At 34.7% G+C, this 18,570-nt stretch overlaps 1 protein-coding gene across 4 annotated transcripts in view; it reads left to right on the forward strand.

Annotated features, from left to right (window-relative positions):
- The first annotated feature begins 12,211 nt into the window (after positions 1-12,211).
- The window catches only part of LOC123676322 (A disintegrin and metalloproteinase with thrombospondin motifs 16), a 95,737-nt gene continuing 89,378 nt past the window's right edge, over positions 12,212-18,570 (forward strand). For all 4 annotated transcript variants that reach the window (XM_045612180.1, XM_045612171.1, XM_045612163.1 and 1 more), the window contains exon 1: positions 12,212-12,611. The gene's annotated coding sequence lies outside the window, so the exon portion shown is untranslated. The remainder of the gene's footprint in view (positions 12,612-18,570) is intronic.

Here is an 18,570-nt window from a genome sequence, read left to right on the forward strand (position 1 = left end):
TACCATAATGTTCTCGACTCATCAAACACTAATGCGTTTTATGTGTTGCATATACTATGGAGCTGAACTGCTCTTTCAGGTGCCTAGGAAATTGAAGAATCTGAAATTGAGATAAAATGAAAAGATTTAGGAAATTCACTAACGCAATAAAGATTATATCTCGAATTCTTCATAAATGAGGACAATTTTAGGGTTTGTGACAATTTTTGAGCTCTCATTGTCTCATAATATCTGTGATTTTAGAATTTAATGCCAGGAATGGGCTCAAACGATAAGGTTCGGTTCAATTCGTGGTCAAATTCAAATATGCCTGTCCATCCGTAAACATCATAACTCCCGGTTGAGTTCGTTAATGGCACAATCCTACTGGCGGTTCCTAAAATATGACTGTTCAAAATTTGTTTCCTATTATTTTCGAAACTGGATCGAGATGGGAATCGAGTTATGAAATCACAATTTCAAGCCTCGTACAGAATTTCATCTTGATCGCGTTACCAGAAACAAAGAAAATTCTTGAAGAATATCGAAAAAAATCCGTTATTTCCGTGACCTGACCACAAAACTGACGGATGAAAAAGTTCGTGTTGATAGTTTCATCAGAAAAGTCGAAAATTCAAGCAGAATATCTGAAAAAATTTGGAAAACACTGACATAAAGTCAGGAGCTTTCGAGCTATCGTTCATTTATAAGCCAATTGTGCAATTGAAGAACACATATACATAGTTTTATGGTCTCCAAAGGCGCTCAAAATTCCCTGACTGCTCATTTTTGATAACAAATTATCTAGACATTTTTCCTGAAACCACGTGAGTTTGTTTCTATTTACCATTGATTCTTCCAGTTTGTTAAAATGATTTTACTACTAAAAATTGAAAAAAAATATAGATAGAAAAAAACTGTAGAATAATGAATAAGAGACTTTGAAAAATTCTTATTTCAGATGAAATTTATAATCTTCAAAAGTCCAATTGTGCAAATTCTAATCATTCTCTTTCACCTATTATATGACTAGAAGGAGTTTTGGAATCTTCCATTAGTTAATAAAGAGTCCAATGACTAAACAACTCTATTCAAGCATTGGAATTCTCCTCTAGTTTACTTATATAATATTTTTCTAGGAATCAACGTTTTGAACCAGTTATCTTTTATCTCTTAGGTAGTAGCTCATCTTTCAACTTGACATTCAACTTGAGATTCACGAATAGATGTCATATACATTCTCCAAATTCCATGTAACTATTGCGAAATTGCAGATTTACTTTGTGTCCTTAGTCATAAGGTGATGAGTAGGACTACTTCAGAAAGCGATCATTAATACTTATTTCCTCTATTAACTGTTGCAATAGAATAGAGCAGTATTCTACTAAGATATCTCTCCACTTCAGTGCTTTCGAGAGATGGCTAAAAGCTACTACTATTTTATGACAGATTACAGATTGCAGTGGTGATGCTTGTTGTCTAAAAGCTTCCAAACTGCATCAAACGTTCTGAGAATGAGTCTGAGAAAAACTTTTAACGTATTAATACATATTGTTTTCATAATGGAAATTATCAATTTCATTATATTATCAACGTGTCATGCTTAAAAGTCTTGCCATCCCTAGGTTTCTCAAGAAATAAACAATCTATGTTCTGGAAATGAGAATATTTTCTTCTATTTCAACTGCAATATATTTGATAGAAAATCTTTGATTGTTACTCTTTGCTTTATGTAGGATGTGACAAGATATAAAAAATGAGAAAACATTTTAATTTATCGATTATTTATTTTTGATTAATTATAGTCATGCCATCACAACTGAATTCAAATTCAATAGTCAGTATTACCTCCTCTTCTTTCAATAAACTACCCAATACTAGGCAACATAACGAATCAAGTCATTAATGAAATTTTCAGGCATTTTGTTCCATTCTTCTTGAAGGGCTAAACTCAATTCCTGAAAAGTTGAATGTGGGTTTTGGCGATTGTAAAGGGTATTTTTTTTAGAGCTATACAACTTCAAATTGCAATAAAACAACGATGGATTATTCGATTGACATGAATTTTATTTATCCGCAAGATAATCTTGTGGCATTACATTTTAAATATGATTTCTGGCATATGACCGCCACGGCTGGCTCGGATGTAGTCCAATCTGGACGTCCAATTTTCGATTACTTTTCCAACATTTGTGGTCGTATATTGGCAATAACACGGCGAATGTTGTCTTCCAAATGGTCAAGGGTTTGTGGCTTATCCGCATAGACCAATGACTTTACAAAGCCCCACAGAAAGTATTCTAGCGGTGTTAAATCACAAGATCTTGGAGGCCAATTCACAGGTTCAAAACGTGAAATTAGGCGGTCACCAAACGTGTCTTTCAATAAATCGATTGTGGCACAAGCTGTGTGACATGTTGCGCCGTCTTGTTGGAACCACAGCTCCTGGACATCATGGTTGTTCAATTCAGGAATGAAAAATTAGTAATCATGGCTCTATACCGATCACCTTTGACTGTAACGTTCTGGTCATCATCGTTTTTGAAGAAGTACGGACCAATGATTCCACCAGCCCATAAAGCGCACCAAACAGTCAGTTTTTCTGGATGTAACGATGTTTCGACATACACTTGAGGATTAGTTTCACTCCAAATGCGGCAGTTTTGTTTGTTGACGTAGCCATTCAACCAGAAGTGCGCTTCATCGCTAAACAAAATAAAATGGACGTAGTGCGCGATACGTATTCGAAATAAAATTGCACTATTTGCAAGCGTTGTTCAGACGTGAGTCTATTCATGATGAATTGCCAAACCAAACTGAGAATAAATCACTTGACAGCTGTTAAATCCGTCGCCATCTTGAACAGTAATGCCAACTTAAAGTTATATACCTCGAAAAAAAACACCCGTTAGATGTTAGTCTGGATCGACCAGGCACCGGTCTCCGGGAAACACTGCCAGTTTCCAAGAGAAGGCCACTATGCGCCTTATTGAAGTCCGTGGAATACTCAAACGTTGCGCAATCTGGTGGTTCGACAAAACTTCTTGATGTAGGGCTACTAAATTCTTGCTCGGTCAAACTCTCGTTATTAGCTGGAAATTGATCAATTTCGATTTCACTTGTATTTTCTACAAGAAACATATTTTGCTGGTTTATTGTTTAGATTTAAGTGATAAAATAGTGAAGATTCAACAAGGAAAAAATTGTCATGTTGCAACAAGTTAAGAGTTGATAGGGGGGGCCAAGACAGTTAACGATGTGTAGGTATATTAGAAGAATACTCCTAGAGGAGACCAATAAATCATTCAAATCAACTGAATATATTCGGAAGCACCAATTAAAATGTAAACATCAATTTCTCTTGTGATTTATATCTTGCGTTCATTGCAAGGAAATAATTTTTCCGCTCTGATATTCTTACAAGTGTTCCTCAATCTCACAACCACTGGGTCAGCACAATTGACAGTTTGACCCTAAAAGTAGTGTCACCATCCCAAACGAGTGTCACGATTTTTCCACTTGCAAAATTGGCTTTAAATCGATTCGTTATGGTCATTGGCAAAGAGCCAAAAAATCAGCATCCGAAGAAGTGTTTCGACAAAAACTGCGAAACCAAGGCGAAAATGAAACAATATCTTTTTCGCCATTGTTTCACAACGTCAACTGTCGTGTCTACTTCCGAAAACGGTGCTCCACTCAAGATCAAAATTGCAAAATCGGAGTATCTCCTGCCAAAAAAAAAAACTATGACAAGGTTAATACAATTGTTGGACGTGTGGTGAAATAAGCCGGGACCATACATCGTTTGCTGCTGGTTTGGGTGTTGTGAACGGGACAAAAGAACTCTCAGATACACTGCTCAACTGAGGAAATTTCTTGTGGACAATTGAATGTTTCGCATCAAAAATTTTTTCATCATACCTACATTGTAATACAATATATTCTATGATTTTATTAAATGAAATAATTTCCACGAATATTCTAATGATAACAACAATTTTTTCTCCAACAATGTGGCTACTTCAGGTTAATTTTAAATTTGAACTAATGGATTTTTTTTTTGGATTGAGTAGAGGAGAATCCATATGGCAAACTACCTCATAGAAAATCGAACAGAGTGGTACCTACTTAACCTGCTGTTTTAAAGGCATCTCTTTGCCTTAAACCTCTGAATTCCTTTTGTTTGTAACGCTATCACGGTTTATGTCATGTGGTTTTTATGTACACCTATGTCATTTACTGGAGAGTCTCTTTTTTTGATATTTGAAATTGGGATTTACTCAATTTCTATTCTTTCGTAGTTGATCTCTGGATCTTTCGTGATAGGCTGGTATTTTAATCACATCTTCAACAGGGTTGCACTCAACTAGTTTTTTAACCATGCCGTTTGGACGTTGATATGCCTTTTTGGCCTTTCTCTCCAGAAAATATGTGACAGTTTCGCATTCTCTCTATGGATTTGTTGGTTTTTTACGAACCAAGGCATACTCCTTGCAGCTATTAACAGTTTATTCAATGATATGGCTTTAAGCTGCATAGCTCCATTCTGCCGATTCATATGTTAGTTGAGATCTTTCAATTGACTTGATCATTTTAAGTTTCATATTTTGTTTGATTCATTTCTTCCAAGTGAACAAAGTCTGTTCGTTGCTGAATTTATTTTATCCACTATTCTACAGGAGAATACCAGAAAACAGACGTACATGGAAAACATTCCATGTACATCTGTTTTCTGGTATTAGACACATATCTTTGAATCTACTTACCATCTTATTTCTTCTCCATATACATTTAGATTTCAGTTGATCTTTATTCTCCTTTTCTGAAGGAAAATAGCTCGGCTCTTTTGGCGGTTCATTTGAATTTTTCATTTCATGAACTTATTAGTCTATATCTTCTAGTGTTTCTTGCAGTTTTCTGTATATGATTTCGGTACGACTATTACCGAATCAACAGCATATAGGGTTAACAGATGTCTTGGATTTTTCAGGATGACTGATACAAAAAAAAACTCGTAGAACAACTTATATAAGTAACAAAATTTGATGTTGTTCGTAAAATCCATAAAAATTGAAGAGGAACTGATATACTTCACATTTGTCAGGGTTTTTCGAACTTTCTGAATATATTCAATAATGGGGATGAGCTCACATGTGTTTTTTAATTAAAAATCAGTATAATTTCCAAAATATAGATGTAAACTCATCCCCATTAATGAAATGTTGTGTGTAGATGGTCAATTCTCCATATAGAGTGCCACCAATGAAAGGAAAAGGAAATCTAACTAATCTTGAATTCATCATATAAAGATATCTTAAGCAAAATATAATCAATCAACAGGTGATAGGTAGCATTGCTGAATATTTCATTGAGAAGTGTGAAGTACCACTAATATATTTTAGGTCGTGCAGTATATTTCATAATCCTTAATTATAGCAAAAACTTTATTTGAATAGTTACTTTTTATAAACATTCGCATTTTTATATCTACATTTCGAAATCATACGAATAAATAAATAAAACACTTATCGGTAACACTAATCAAATTTGTTGAAAAACCGAAAGAAGAAATGGAATTGGCAAGGTGAAATTTGATTGAATTAATGTGGAATTATTTTTATGCTATAGATTTCATCCAAGTATGAAGAATAAATCAGTGGTGATTTCGACACTATCATTACGAAGGAATTTTTTTGAATTGGATTTGTACTGTTCAATTCTTCAAACAGTATTGGACAGCAATATGATCTGTATATAATTTCTCATTAGAAATAATATGCCAATATTACTTTGAATTCAAGAACTGCATCATTATGCTGTTCTTGAATTGTTCAATGTATTGGATGATATTTCACACAATGATTGAATGGAAGAAATTGATAAGATGATTTGAAACATAGTTTTTTGTTCCTTCGTTAATTTTACAATATTTCATAGCGTCAAAACTATTGAAGCTAGAGCTTTGAGGTGAATTCATTGTAGATACTTATTATACCATTGTGGCTTCCATAATTTAGTATTTACTTTATCGCATTGAATTTCGTATCTCGATTGGAATGAATTATAATGAATTTCAAATAATACGCCATTATGGTTTATATAAATTCGCAGCATTTTTCAATATAGCTTCTTTGATTTCATATTTTATGTAACGATAAAAACTGAGGTTACATAAATATCTGCGCGACAAAGTATAGATATTTAATTTCAAAACTTTTTCTGTTACGCATTCCCCAAACAAATAGTTGCAGTTATATCCACAGCCAACTATCGACTATTGAACGAATTAGATTATATGAACTTACCACTAATTGTTTCGTTTTCCTATAGTAAAATTAAAGTTATCTAACTGACCCAATGACATCGAAATTGGCAGTAGCGATTACGTTTTTACGCATTCAGAGCTCTTCAACTGCACACAAAACTGACGAAAAAAACCACAAATTACGTGATGATTTGAATCAGGCAAACGCGGAAAATATTCGGATATTCAGACCATAACGTTTGTAGAGGAATGCAGGTGCTACAAGGTAGATGCTTTTTCTGAAAATCTGTTCACAATTTACTGGTTTTATTTAGAGATTTACAAAAGGTTTGAAATTGTTATTCTTTGAATACTGCCCAAATTTTGACTAGGTTAAGATTATGTTATTTTTTTTCGATATTCTTCTCAAATTTTCTATAGTTCTGTAGACGCTTCCAACATGAAATCACGTGGAAAACCTGACATTCTAGGCAAGCAGATTCTCATGTGGAAAGGTTTTCGGGGGTCGAATTACAAAGCAAGGAAAAAGAATATTGGACATGCCCTCAGGAGAAGCGCTAACCGTAGACACGTGTTTCGGGCTTTCGGCCCTCATCAGTACGGTGAAAAAGTGTTAGATGAGCAACATTGAAGAAAAACAACAAACAAACGGAGTCCACAACAGAAGACAGCCTTTGCGGAAACCACAAATGGACGGCTGTCTTCTGTTGTGGGCATGTCCAATATTCTTTTTCCATGCAGATTCTCAGCCTGATTGGATTTTAAATCACGAAAATATTGGGTACTTCTTTTTATATTTTTCTTGATTTCTTTATGTCTCTGATGATGTGTGCAAAATTGAGCATGGAGATTGGAAATATTATTTTTTTTTATGATTACATTAAATCTACAAATCAACTCAGTTGTTTCCGCAGAATAAAAGATTTAATACACTTAACAAATTTCAAATAACCATCACACTGTCTCAAAGATATAGGTAAGTTGTAGTATTTCTTCATAATTGAATAAACAGGAGATCTTCTGCTGAGTTCAGAATGTACTTTCTTGAGACGAAATTTATCCCTATTTCTGGTATTGTGTTGATGCCACCCACCAGATTTCTCCAACGGTAAATCATTTTTGACAAGATTATTATTAACTTTATAGATCAACTTGTACTGGTTGAGAATAAGTATTTTGTCGAATTTCATCAACTTTGTTTCTCTATATAACACAGTTGTTGGCGTGTCATAAGGAAACCCGCAAAAGGGCTCTTATAGCTTTGTTCTGCAGCACCTGTATTCTTTTTAAATTTGACCTGGATGTATTCCCTCAGATCACACACATGTAATTCAGCACAGACTGAATATGTGCCGAATAGAGAAATTTTTTACATTCAACAGTGATGAGTTCGCTTACTCTCCTAAATGCACCAATAAAATATCTCAGTTTTCAATAATTTCTTTAATATGTAGATCCCATTTCAGATTTTCTGTTATATATTTTTATTATTTATTTTAATATCAATATTCGAAATCTCAACTCCGTCGGTATTGTGGTTACGGAAATATTGGGTAATTTTTTTTTTTAAATTCTCTTTTTTACGGTTTTGGTTATGGTCAACATGAGAGTACTCACGAGGCTTCGAATTGTCGTTCTTCACACAAATGCATCATCACTAATCGAATTTAGGATCTATTCGTTGACAGCGAGTCGAATCTAATCGTTTGGGACCATTTCCGGCTTAAAATTCGAAAATGATTGTTTGTAGAACAAGCTTATAAAAAATTCCATTTTATCTTCTGCTGTATGTCCTCAGATCCTGTATACCTACTTAATGTAGGTATTCCAACAACTTTCAGAATACATTCCATAATAAATAAACATTCTGCGAATGAGCGAATGACACTAGGTATTAGATATAGGTATTGTTATTTTTCATTATAAATCATTAATCGAAAAAGTAAATTCAGTTATACTTGGCAGAATTCGAGAGAAGTACACTTTTTCGAAATGATTGGATTTTAAAAGCCTAGTATTCCGGTTATTTTTATTTTAGAAAAGCACATCTGAAAATACTCTGGGAAATTTCAAGTTTCTAGTACATACCGTTCGAGAGTTATTATATGTTGTACATGACGGCCTGGCGATTAAAATTGATTTTAACCTCGAATTCTTCATCGGTTAGTAGAACCCGTAGTTAGTAGAAATTTAAGACAACTTTGGCCCAATTTTCAAAAGCTATAGACGTTTGCCAAAATGAGAGCGCGCAAGTATTTAGCTTAATATTTTTCACACAAGCAAAAATTTTCCCTAGCTGGGAGCTAAGCCACGGTCAACATATGAATAGCGGGCCGCTTCGTCAGATACACCCATGAAGGCAGGGCCGCCAAACTGGACATTTTGCCGGGGCGCCAAATTGAAGGGGCGCAAAGTCAGTTAAGAAAACAAGACATATGTTTTGACACAAAAATGTTTTCTTAGTGAAAATACCATTATTTGTAGCAATAAAATAATATAATCTCCAAAAGCCAATTTTTTTGAAATCAAATGGGCGCCGCTTTCAACTATAGTTATGAAAATACAAGTAGGTAACAAAATTCACCTTTACTTACAGTCTTTCCACTTTAGACTTATAGAGCGTTGTATTTTTAAACAAAGCAGGACATTTTTTCGATGAAATTGATAAAACTTCCTTTAATTAAGTTGAGAAAGTGACTAAGTTAAAAAATACGATTTCATAAATCTAAAAGATGACTGAGAGGAATAACAGAAACTCCTTCAAAGAAAATTCAGATAAATAATGCAAAGCAGGGGGGCGAAATTTTATTTTGCCGGGGCGCCAAAAAGTCCTGCAGCGGCCCTGCATGAAGGGATAATTTAGGGAGTGGAAGTCAGTACTTTTCTTGCATTCTCATCGTGTAAAATATGCCTAAACGAATGAATTGGCAAATTCGATGTTCTTGGTCCAACGGTCCAGACACAATCTGGAGAAATCCATCTTAATACTCTGAGTCACACCGAACCATAGAGCTTCATACCTCAGGGGTTCCCAATGGCTCTCGATCGAGACGGTATTGTTCTTGGATTACGCGTTATATAAGTTCAATTATGATTTTCTGTGACGCGGCTTCGTGACAGATTATAATATTCGGTGTGCGAGACCAGTTCAGGCTAGAAAGGTTAAGCAACAGTACTTCTATATTGTTGGATCAAGTTAGCGAGGTACTCTGTTTATTAGCGAACGTTTCGTATTTCGCGACAAATGTGGACTGTATAGAAAATTTAATCAAAAATTTCGAATAACAAAAGGAAAATAGAAGGGGTAGCACCATAAAAGTCACTGACTCACCACCTTCCAATTTTCCTCGAGGCGATTTGATCATTCGAAACTTTTCAGCTACAAACGAGCTCGAAACAATTTTCCAAAAGAACTGAACTCTTCATCTGTCGGTCTGATTTTTCTTGCCGACTAGTCGCACCGTGTTGCCAGACATACAATTATGGTCGAGAGGAAAATCCGAATATTGGTCTATTCAACCGAAACAAAGAAAAAAAGCTCTACGAAACAGTTTGCTTGCATCTAGCTGTCACAAATCACAGATCACAATTATTATTATTCTGTCGTTGCAGTTCTGTTAGCCTTCCGGGAACCGCGACCAATTTGATCTTTTGTTCTTAACCCTACCTGTTCATACAAACCCAGGGAGGCCGTCGATACGGTTAACGCAACCGACGACATCCTTAGGAGCCTTGGCTATGAGTATCCAGAACTGACTTTTCCATGTGGGTGGTTCTTAGGCCAGTGAGCTCCGGAAATTTGCACACTAAGTGTTCAGCTGTTTCTACTTCCTTTCCACAGAGCCTGCATATTTCATCTGCTGACCTAACCTACCAGTACAGAAGTTATTTGCACCGAGAGTGTCCTGTCAGCAATTCCACCATTACCCGAAGCTCAGCTCGTGGTAGCTTCAAGAGCTTCCTAGTAGAGGTCGGTGAAAACACCACAAATTTCTTTGCCTGAGCAAGGCTCAGCGTGTTTTTCCAGAGGGTTTTTCCATTGCTATTGTTGGACCACTGCCTAATATTGGTCTTCTCCAAGCCCACAGAAGGGTCCAGCTCCAACAGGTTCAACCTTGATGCCCTTTTCACGAGTTCATCGGCATTTTTGTTCACTTCAAAAGCACATTGCTTCTGTACCAATAGTAAAGTTACTTTATTCTCTCTGGCCAGTTGCTTTATGGTATTACGACACTCCCATGTCAGTAGGGATCCTTGGCTATATGATTCCAGTAATCTCAGCATGGCCTTGTTGTCCGTACTGATGTAAATACGCGCCCTTTTGAGATACTCTTGGGCGCCAGTAGAGACAGTTAGTGTCTGGGTTTGCAAGATAGAACACATCCCAGGAATCTAGAGATACTCGTTTTAGGGCCATATACCCCAATACCTGTTCCTTATTTTGATTTTGATCAATCGGTATACCATATGGAGGACTTTTTGTCCAAGCGATTTACGAAGATGCATACAGGTCACTAATACATAGACTGTTCGCGTTACAGTGACTCAATAAACCACATTAGCGACAAGCATGGTCTCGTTTTTGATTGACTGAGCCTTAATATGGCGGCTTTTTGTTTACATTCTCAGTTTACCTGATTTTTGGGATTCATTCAAAATGTAGGGTCCATTTTAGTAAGTCCTGTAGTATTATTCAGTTGAATAAATCTTTTCCATATACAGTAAAATACTATCAGGCCCAATAATTTTGATTTTGATGTGTGTCTGTTCAGTTCAGTCAATTGCATTTGCCATTTTTAGGCTCAATTTCAACGAATCGTCGCCACTATGTTAAATTATGTCAGTAGCCAATGTACCTACAAGAAAGAGGTTCAGGAGAAGGAAGAAACCGAAAGAAAAAATACCTGGCGGAATCATTCTGGTTTGGTTCATTCCAAAAAATTTCTTCGAAACTTTGACTGTACGAGATCCAAAATATCTGGATCTTAGTAAAAATATGCTACACCTTCTCACTGGATTCCTCACGGAGCATTGTCGCCTCAGGAAACACCTCATAAGAATGGGTCTAACAGAAAATGACGAGCACAGATTCTGTGGGGAGGAGGAAGAAACTCCAGATCACCTGGTGACGGAATGCCTTGCCATCACTAGCCAACGCAAAACCTGCTTTGGACACGCAACTTGTAGAAGTAAGGAATTTGCTTCATTGATGCCATCCCAGATATTGGAATTCATCAGAACTCTGGAACTGGAAGGCGAGCTGTAAATCACGCTATGGAGAAAATAGCTCTGATGGAGGGCACAATAGACCATTAGGTCGCAGTGAAACGAAACCTCCATGATTAAATCTTAATCTTGAATTAAGTCATTATAATTCGCGTTGAAAATATGCGCCACCTAGAAATTTGTATCTCAACTTTTGTAATCGGGATACATCTCTTCTTGAAATTAATGAATTACATTTAAACGTTTTACGCGTTTTTTTCAATCTGGATTTATAGTCTATGTGACAACTCATAAGTACCTACACATACTAGAGATGGTACCCCATTTCGATTAGTACCGAAACTTCTCAAAATATTTCAACGGAGTAATTCATTTTGGGTTGAAACAGAAAGAACAGTAAAACAATTCGAGAGCATCAGTTGGACAAAAATCACGAGTTAACCGAACAGTCAACTGTCAAATTACAATAAGCACGTTATCCGTCTTTAAGAGTTCTCAAACAAATTCATTCAGATTCTTGCTGGTATTTCATATTTCGTGAGAAGGTGCAATGGATGTAAAATATTGAGAGCTCAAAAACGAACGTAAAGCTAGCGAATAAAAACAAGTCATTCTAATTTTTCCGGACAGTCAACCAAAATCCCATAGTCCTGTTCTTAAACAGCGCAAGTGACGTACACGTTCTTGGGTTCGACTACAAGTGGTGGTGTCCTTTCCTTTCACTTCTCACTTTCCCTCTCTGCCGCGACTGGTGAATTCTGTGCGCGCGCTCCATTCCTGTCGGGTATTCTATGACCCCGACATGCAGTACTAACGCAGAAATTAATTGTAACTCATTCAAAAATTATACTTCTTAAGCAAATTGGCAGTTTGTCGGGCAGATAACCAGGTGGCCACGTCGAGTCACAACCTACCGAGACCCGCACACAGAATCCAACGGAACCACAGACGTGTTTTCGAAATTTGAATTTGCCGCGTCGTCTCAGCCTTCTCGATTCCGCAACTTATATAGGCGAAAATGACTTAGATTTTGGGACTTTCGAAGTGATAGTAAATCGTTATAGTACTTAGTGACTGTGACTGTGATAGAAGAAGAGATTTTGTTTACCTGTAGGACTTTTAGGATTAACTGGAGATTTCTGTAAGTACCGTTGACTTTCAGGCGATCTATTTCTGTACCGTCAGATAAAACCTATTGTTTCGCTCGCGATTTTATTGGAAAGTGTAAGTGAAAGGGAAATTGATTTTGAAGTCGTTCGTACTATAGATCTTGTTCCGTAATTTTATCGATAAGACATACAGAGATTGTCATTAAGTTAATTCGAGATAATTTTGCACGTTTAACCTTATTTTCTCAGTCAAATATCCATCGACTCTATATTCTTGAGTTGAACTTATTCTTACATTCAACTTTAAACTTCTTGAGATGCAGATGAACAAAGCGCGTTGTTCTCAAGACGTCCGGAAACATAAAATTCATTTTAAAGAGATAAAAACGCGATTATATAATATATTTCATCAGTTAATGGATTTTTTATAATTTTATCGTTGATGTGATTGTATTGATGTAACTTTCTACTTTGTTCGGTTGGGATGAGGAAGATTTACATTGTATTATCGTTCTTGCAAATTCAGCGAGAGAAATTACAAAAAAATAAATAAGAATATCAGTTTCAGTTCGTGTTGAATTGGTGATTCGAAATAATATGATTTTTAAACTGTGTAATTGCTGAATAGGACACAATTTTTTTTTCTGGATTCAGTAGATACGAATCTAGATTTAATTAAAGATAATATAGTCATTGAAATTTAAACTGAACGTAATCTATCAAATTGCATAGAATTTTTAAGACATTTATACACGTGTTTCGAATGCTGTTTTTCATTATATCTGCATCATAACTTCTATTACAATGTTGAAAATAAATTTTAATTCAGGGTAACGTTCCTTTCGATAGTTACAATTGTTGTTGACAAGTATATTCAATTAACACTGTAATTTCAAACCGGTTCCTAATCAAAGAGAATTCTCATCCAAAATTGTAAAGTTTGTTGAGGATGCTGAATCAAAATTGATACTAGAAAATTCAGAAATTAGTATTGAATATATTCTGTTATTTCCTTTTTCTTGAAAATTGAAATATAAAAAAAATGGCTCTTCACTATGACATTAACGTTTTTTGTTAATTTCCAATGTGAAACTTCTGTATTGAAAAGTCCCTTCAATATATTTACTAGAATCAAGTCATTTATAGGAATCCATACAGGCTGTTCCAGAATTAGGGGACAATAATTCACCACCTTTTTCAACGATCAAAAATATTGGGGTAGAAATTTTTTTTTCGAAAATTGTTTCTTTATGGAGTAACAGCCGTTCGAGGGTTACTTTGGAACAAATATTGTACCTACAGTCACTATGAAAATCTGGTCTACCCCAAACAGGGACTTCAAGGGTAAAATTCGCAACATCTTTTCTGTGCCTCAATATTTTTCAATTTTGATGAAACATTCCTGTTATAAAAATTTTTCAAAACAAAATTATTTGAGTACAAAATATTGTATTTTCGATATGTAACCTTAAAATTTGAAGTTACTATGAGGTATGAAAAAGTTGTGAAATTGAAGAATTCACTCTGAGACTCCCCTTATCGAAATTTACATAAAATATTCTCAGTAGTAGTTAGATCTCCCAAATAAAGAAAATTTCTTGATTTTTGTGCATAAGTTCTGGATAAAATGAAAATCTATTCTCAGGGACGTACTTCTGAAGAACATTTGCTCCACCAAAAAATGTGAGAGTGGAATACGTTGATGAATTATTGACCACTGATCCTGAGACACCCTGTATAAATGAAATGGAAAGATTATATTGCAAAAAAACTTCATTATTATGATTCGAATCAAATTAAATATCATGTTTATGTTGTAATAGTTATTGTACTGTAATTCCTAGATTCTTCTGTTATGCCCGTTATTTAATGCAAATTTCCTCATTTGCAAATTAAATAACATCTAATATTTCCAATATACTGTATTATGGTTCTCGCAACATTCCAAGATTGAAATCATTCAACCTACGTCAACATTTATGGAAGTATATACTGAAAACGAAACGTAGCAACCTCAAATTTATATCGACAGGGAATTCTTTCACTTTATCGACATTTCATTCAACTGAAATCGGAGATTCTTTAATCGAAATATCCATTTTAGGTGAATTATTGTTAATGGCAATAATCCACGCTGTGATACAGTGAGTTTCCTAATAACCAACTGTCAAACTCATCTATTAACGACCTTATAATAATACCATATGTGCCACGAAATAAATCGAGAATTACTAAACCCTGATTGCTTAGATTGATGCAACTGATAATGCCTGGTAATGATTCTATGAAATTACTTACATTACAGGTACTACTGTTTGCGTGATTGCCTCTGTCAGCCACAGAAAGGTCATGAAATGTGGGGCAAAATATTTAATAATAATGATAATGCTTTATAGTATCTTCATGAATACATAATTATTAATAAAAAAAATTGATGAAAGCACTAACTTGGTATCAGGAGCTTTTGAGCGTTCGATCATTCGCCTATTGCACCTGACTGTACATATAAAGCTATCTGATGTGATGTTATCTTGTCTTTGTTGTGGCATAGTTCATCTAGATTATCTGACTAGAATCCTACTGAAATTTGATTATTCTGCATACAAAACTATATTGATAATCTGCTTGAATTTTCTATGGTTCTGGTGCAGCAATCTACATAAAAATTTTCATAGATGTTTAAGTAAGTCAGTATGTGAATATTTTATTTGAAAATTTATATCAGTTTACAACAGCTACAAAGTTGAAATAAGTGAGACCCAATGAAATATTAACTATAAGAATTCAGATATATACATTTATGATATATACAGTACATCATAAATGTCTGGATATTTTCTTCAAAATTATTATATTTTTAAATAAATTTAATTATGTTAAAATTTCGGATAATGAAGTTTGGATTCAGATATTGAAGGTCATCAAGTGACGCTACATTTGATGGTGTTTAGGGATTCATCAAGCCAAATAGCTTGAAATTTTAAACAACTACTTGACTTGAAAGTCAAGCTCGTGAAAAATTACATACTTGAGCTTGATTTGACTCGATTTTAGATATTTGATGCTTGACTTGATATCAAGCTACATGATATTACTTGAGCTTGATATGCACGAGCATATATTTCTGCAATCACATGCGCGCTTAGACTAAATAAGGGGATTCCTCGAGCGCCGAGAGACTGAAGCATTCGCCAGTGTGACTTTATTAGTAGGTAGTTTTCTCACATTTCTATGAAATCTATTGGTAGATTGTGGTAGTTTCAAAAATATCTTTCCAAACTTGGCCAAAACGGCCAAGGATTTTTTATCAACGCCAGCATCTTCAGCTCCTGTTGAAAGACAATTTTCCAGAGCTGCTCTTACAATTACAAAAACCCACAATAGGTTAGGCGACAAATCTCTAAGATGCCTCATGTGTCTTAGATCCTGGATGGAAAATTATGAAATCAAGCAAAGCCTGATGGTTTTCTCAATATTAAGAAATTGTTTTATTATTTTTTATTTTGTTATGATTTATAGTGATTTGATTCATGTTTCTATTTCAAAACAGTTGATATTTTCGGTTTTTTTCATTCAATAAGTATAATGAATAAAAGCATTTTTGCAAGGTTTCTTTTCATTTCATCATTTTTTCATTGATGTCACACCACACAATAAAACTGCTAAAAATCATGTAGCTTGATATGATTCAAGGTCTTGATGACTAAATACTTGACTTGTCTTGAGATTGAAAAACTACTACTTGACTTGAAATTAAGTCAAGCTCAAGCCATTTAGCTTGAAAATCCAGCCAAGCCGTGAATCTCTAATGATGTTTGAAAAATGGATAAAAATACGTTTGATCTTTGATGAATCGATAAAACACTTGTTTTTCGATGAGAAAAAATACTGTGCAAGCAAAGCTATTGCTTCATAAGTGTTATTTAGATATTCTGCTTGAATTTTCTGTGGTTGTGATGACGCTATCTACACAAAATTTTGGATGAAGCTTGAAAAAGTTATTCTATCGATTTGTTTCTATACAGTCCATCTCGCACATCGAACTTTCAAAACATCAAGGTCAGTTGATTAATTATTATTCATAACAATTCTTTTTCATTATAAATATGTTATATTGCGTCTTAGGTGATAAAATATTGTGGTTCGTAATAAGTTGACTCAGATCTTCTTCATATTCCCAAACTAAATCAAGGGAAAAACCAGTGATAGATTATTCGATATAAGGATAGTGGAGTCTCCAATCTAAGAAGGCTTTATCAGATATTGTAAGCAATTTTTTATTCATGAATGTTAATGGGCAACTTTGGAATTCAAACTACTTGAATATCGCCATCATTTTCTTGATTTACCAACAATATCAGGCTGTCTAATTCCCAGTTTCGTTAAGAAAAAATTCAACAATACCTAACGGTTCACACATTCCAAACATATTTTTAATAAATTTCACTAACAATCATTGGTAACACATTATGCTCGAGACTATTATAAACAGTGCTAAAACAAAGGCAGAATTACGCAATGTCAGATATGAGAGAAACAATACAAGCAACCGCCATAAGAAACGCTCATTGTTTTTCATTTCAATCCTAACCGGAGCAAATCGAACTAAAATTACGTAACCAATGTCAAAGTTCCTTCTGAATTTCGTTAAAGTCCGCAGATATAGGTCGAAGATTATGCGAAATCTGCTAGCGGTTCGAGTCACAACACTTAAAAAAAAATCGGATAAATACGTTTTTTTTTTTCCGTCAAGCTGACCGGATTTTATTGCTATTGTTCTGCGAGCTGGACCCGTTCTCGTGCTTGGTCGATTTTATCTGTCGATATAGCATTCCGTTTCCATGACATATTTCCCTTGTATCGGTTTTATTGTTACAAGCTTCTATTCCGAAACGAAATGATAATGTCGTTCAGAGGTGAGGTAATTAGCGATTGTGTATTTTGAATAAATTGTTAAAGTGGTCGAGATCTTGAGATATCTCGGGAGATGAAAGAGATTGATTGCATTGTGATAAGGTTCGGAAATTGCATACAGGGCGTGTGTTGATCAGTTTTTAATTATTTTACTGGTACTTGCGGTGTTTTTCGGAACGAGGTCGTGGTGGACTTCGAATGGAGCTGAAAGATCGATCGATTGATCTTGAAAATTGATATCTTAAATTTGGAAGCAGACATGAAGTTTTTAATCTTGGCATAAAACTGTTAAAATTACAAATAAAATTGTGGAAAATACTGACTTATTCAAGTCAGCGGGAGTTTCTCAGCATCAGTTCATTCATTCGCATATTGCGTCCTTGTCTCCTTGAAGACTGTTTATAAGTGTATATGAAATTTGATTAATTATGATGCCATTGCTTTCGGTTTCGGAAAATATTGGATAATTTTTTCGATATTTCGCTCGAACTTTTTTGTGGAGCAATCAACACAACATTTCACATAAAGCTTGAAAATGTTATTTTACATTTACATGAACATCTCGGCGGATTTACTGTCATGGAATTATAAATAAATTATGCATGATGCTTAAAATTTTTATTTTGCATAAAATTTCATCTCGAACGAATACCTAGATTTGAAATTATCGGTATTAATATCTCTAGGACATTGAAATAGGCGAGAGAATTTTAGGACAATCGAAAGCACAGTTGAGAAATTTGTCATAGAATTTTGAGGCATTGGTGAATGTCCGAGGGATATTGACTTTATTGAAATTTAACTAAACATTAGATTCGTTGCTGTTTTCTACTATAGATGATCTATTACCATTGCATCGTGGACATCTCGGGCTTATTCAAATATTATATTGTTAAAAGGGACAATCCTAATGTTATAGTCATTTTAGTACTTTTTACAAGAGTTTGCACAAAACGTTCTTTGTCTTCACCGATGGTTCTCTATATTCTGTCTCGTCTTCCTCTCTCATATCGATCTCCCAATCTTTCAGTATCAACATCAAGTTCCTATGTTCATTCAATTCATATTCGCAGCAAA

The sequence above is a fragment of the Harmonia axyridis genome, chromosome 1, assembly GCF_914767665.1.
Source record: "Harmonia axyridis chromosome 1, icHarAxyr1.1, whole genome shotgun sequence".
Classification (NCBI taxonomy): Eukaryota; Metazoa; Arthropoda; class Insecta; order Coleoptera; family Coccinellidae; genus Harmonia; species Harmonia axyridis.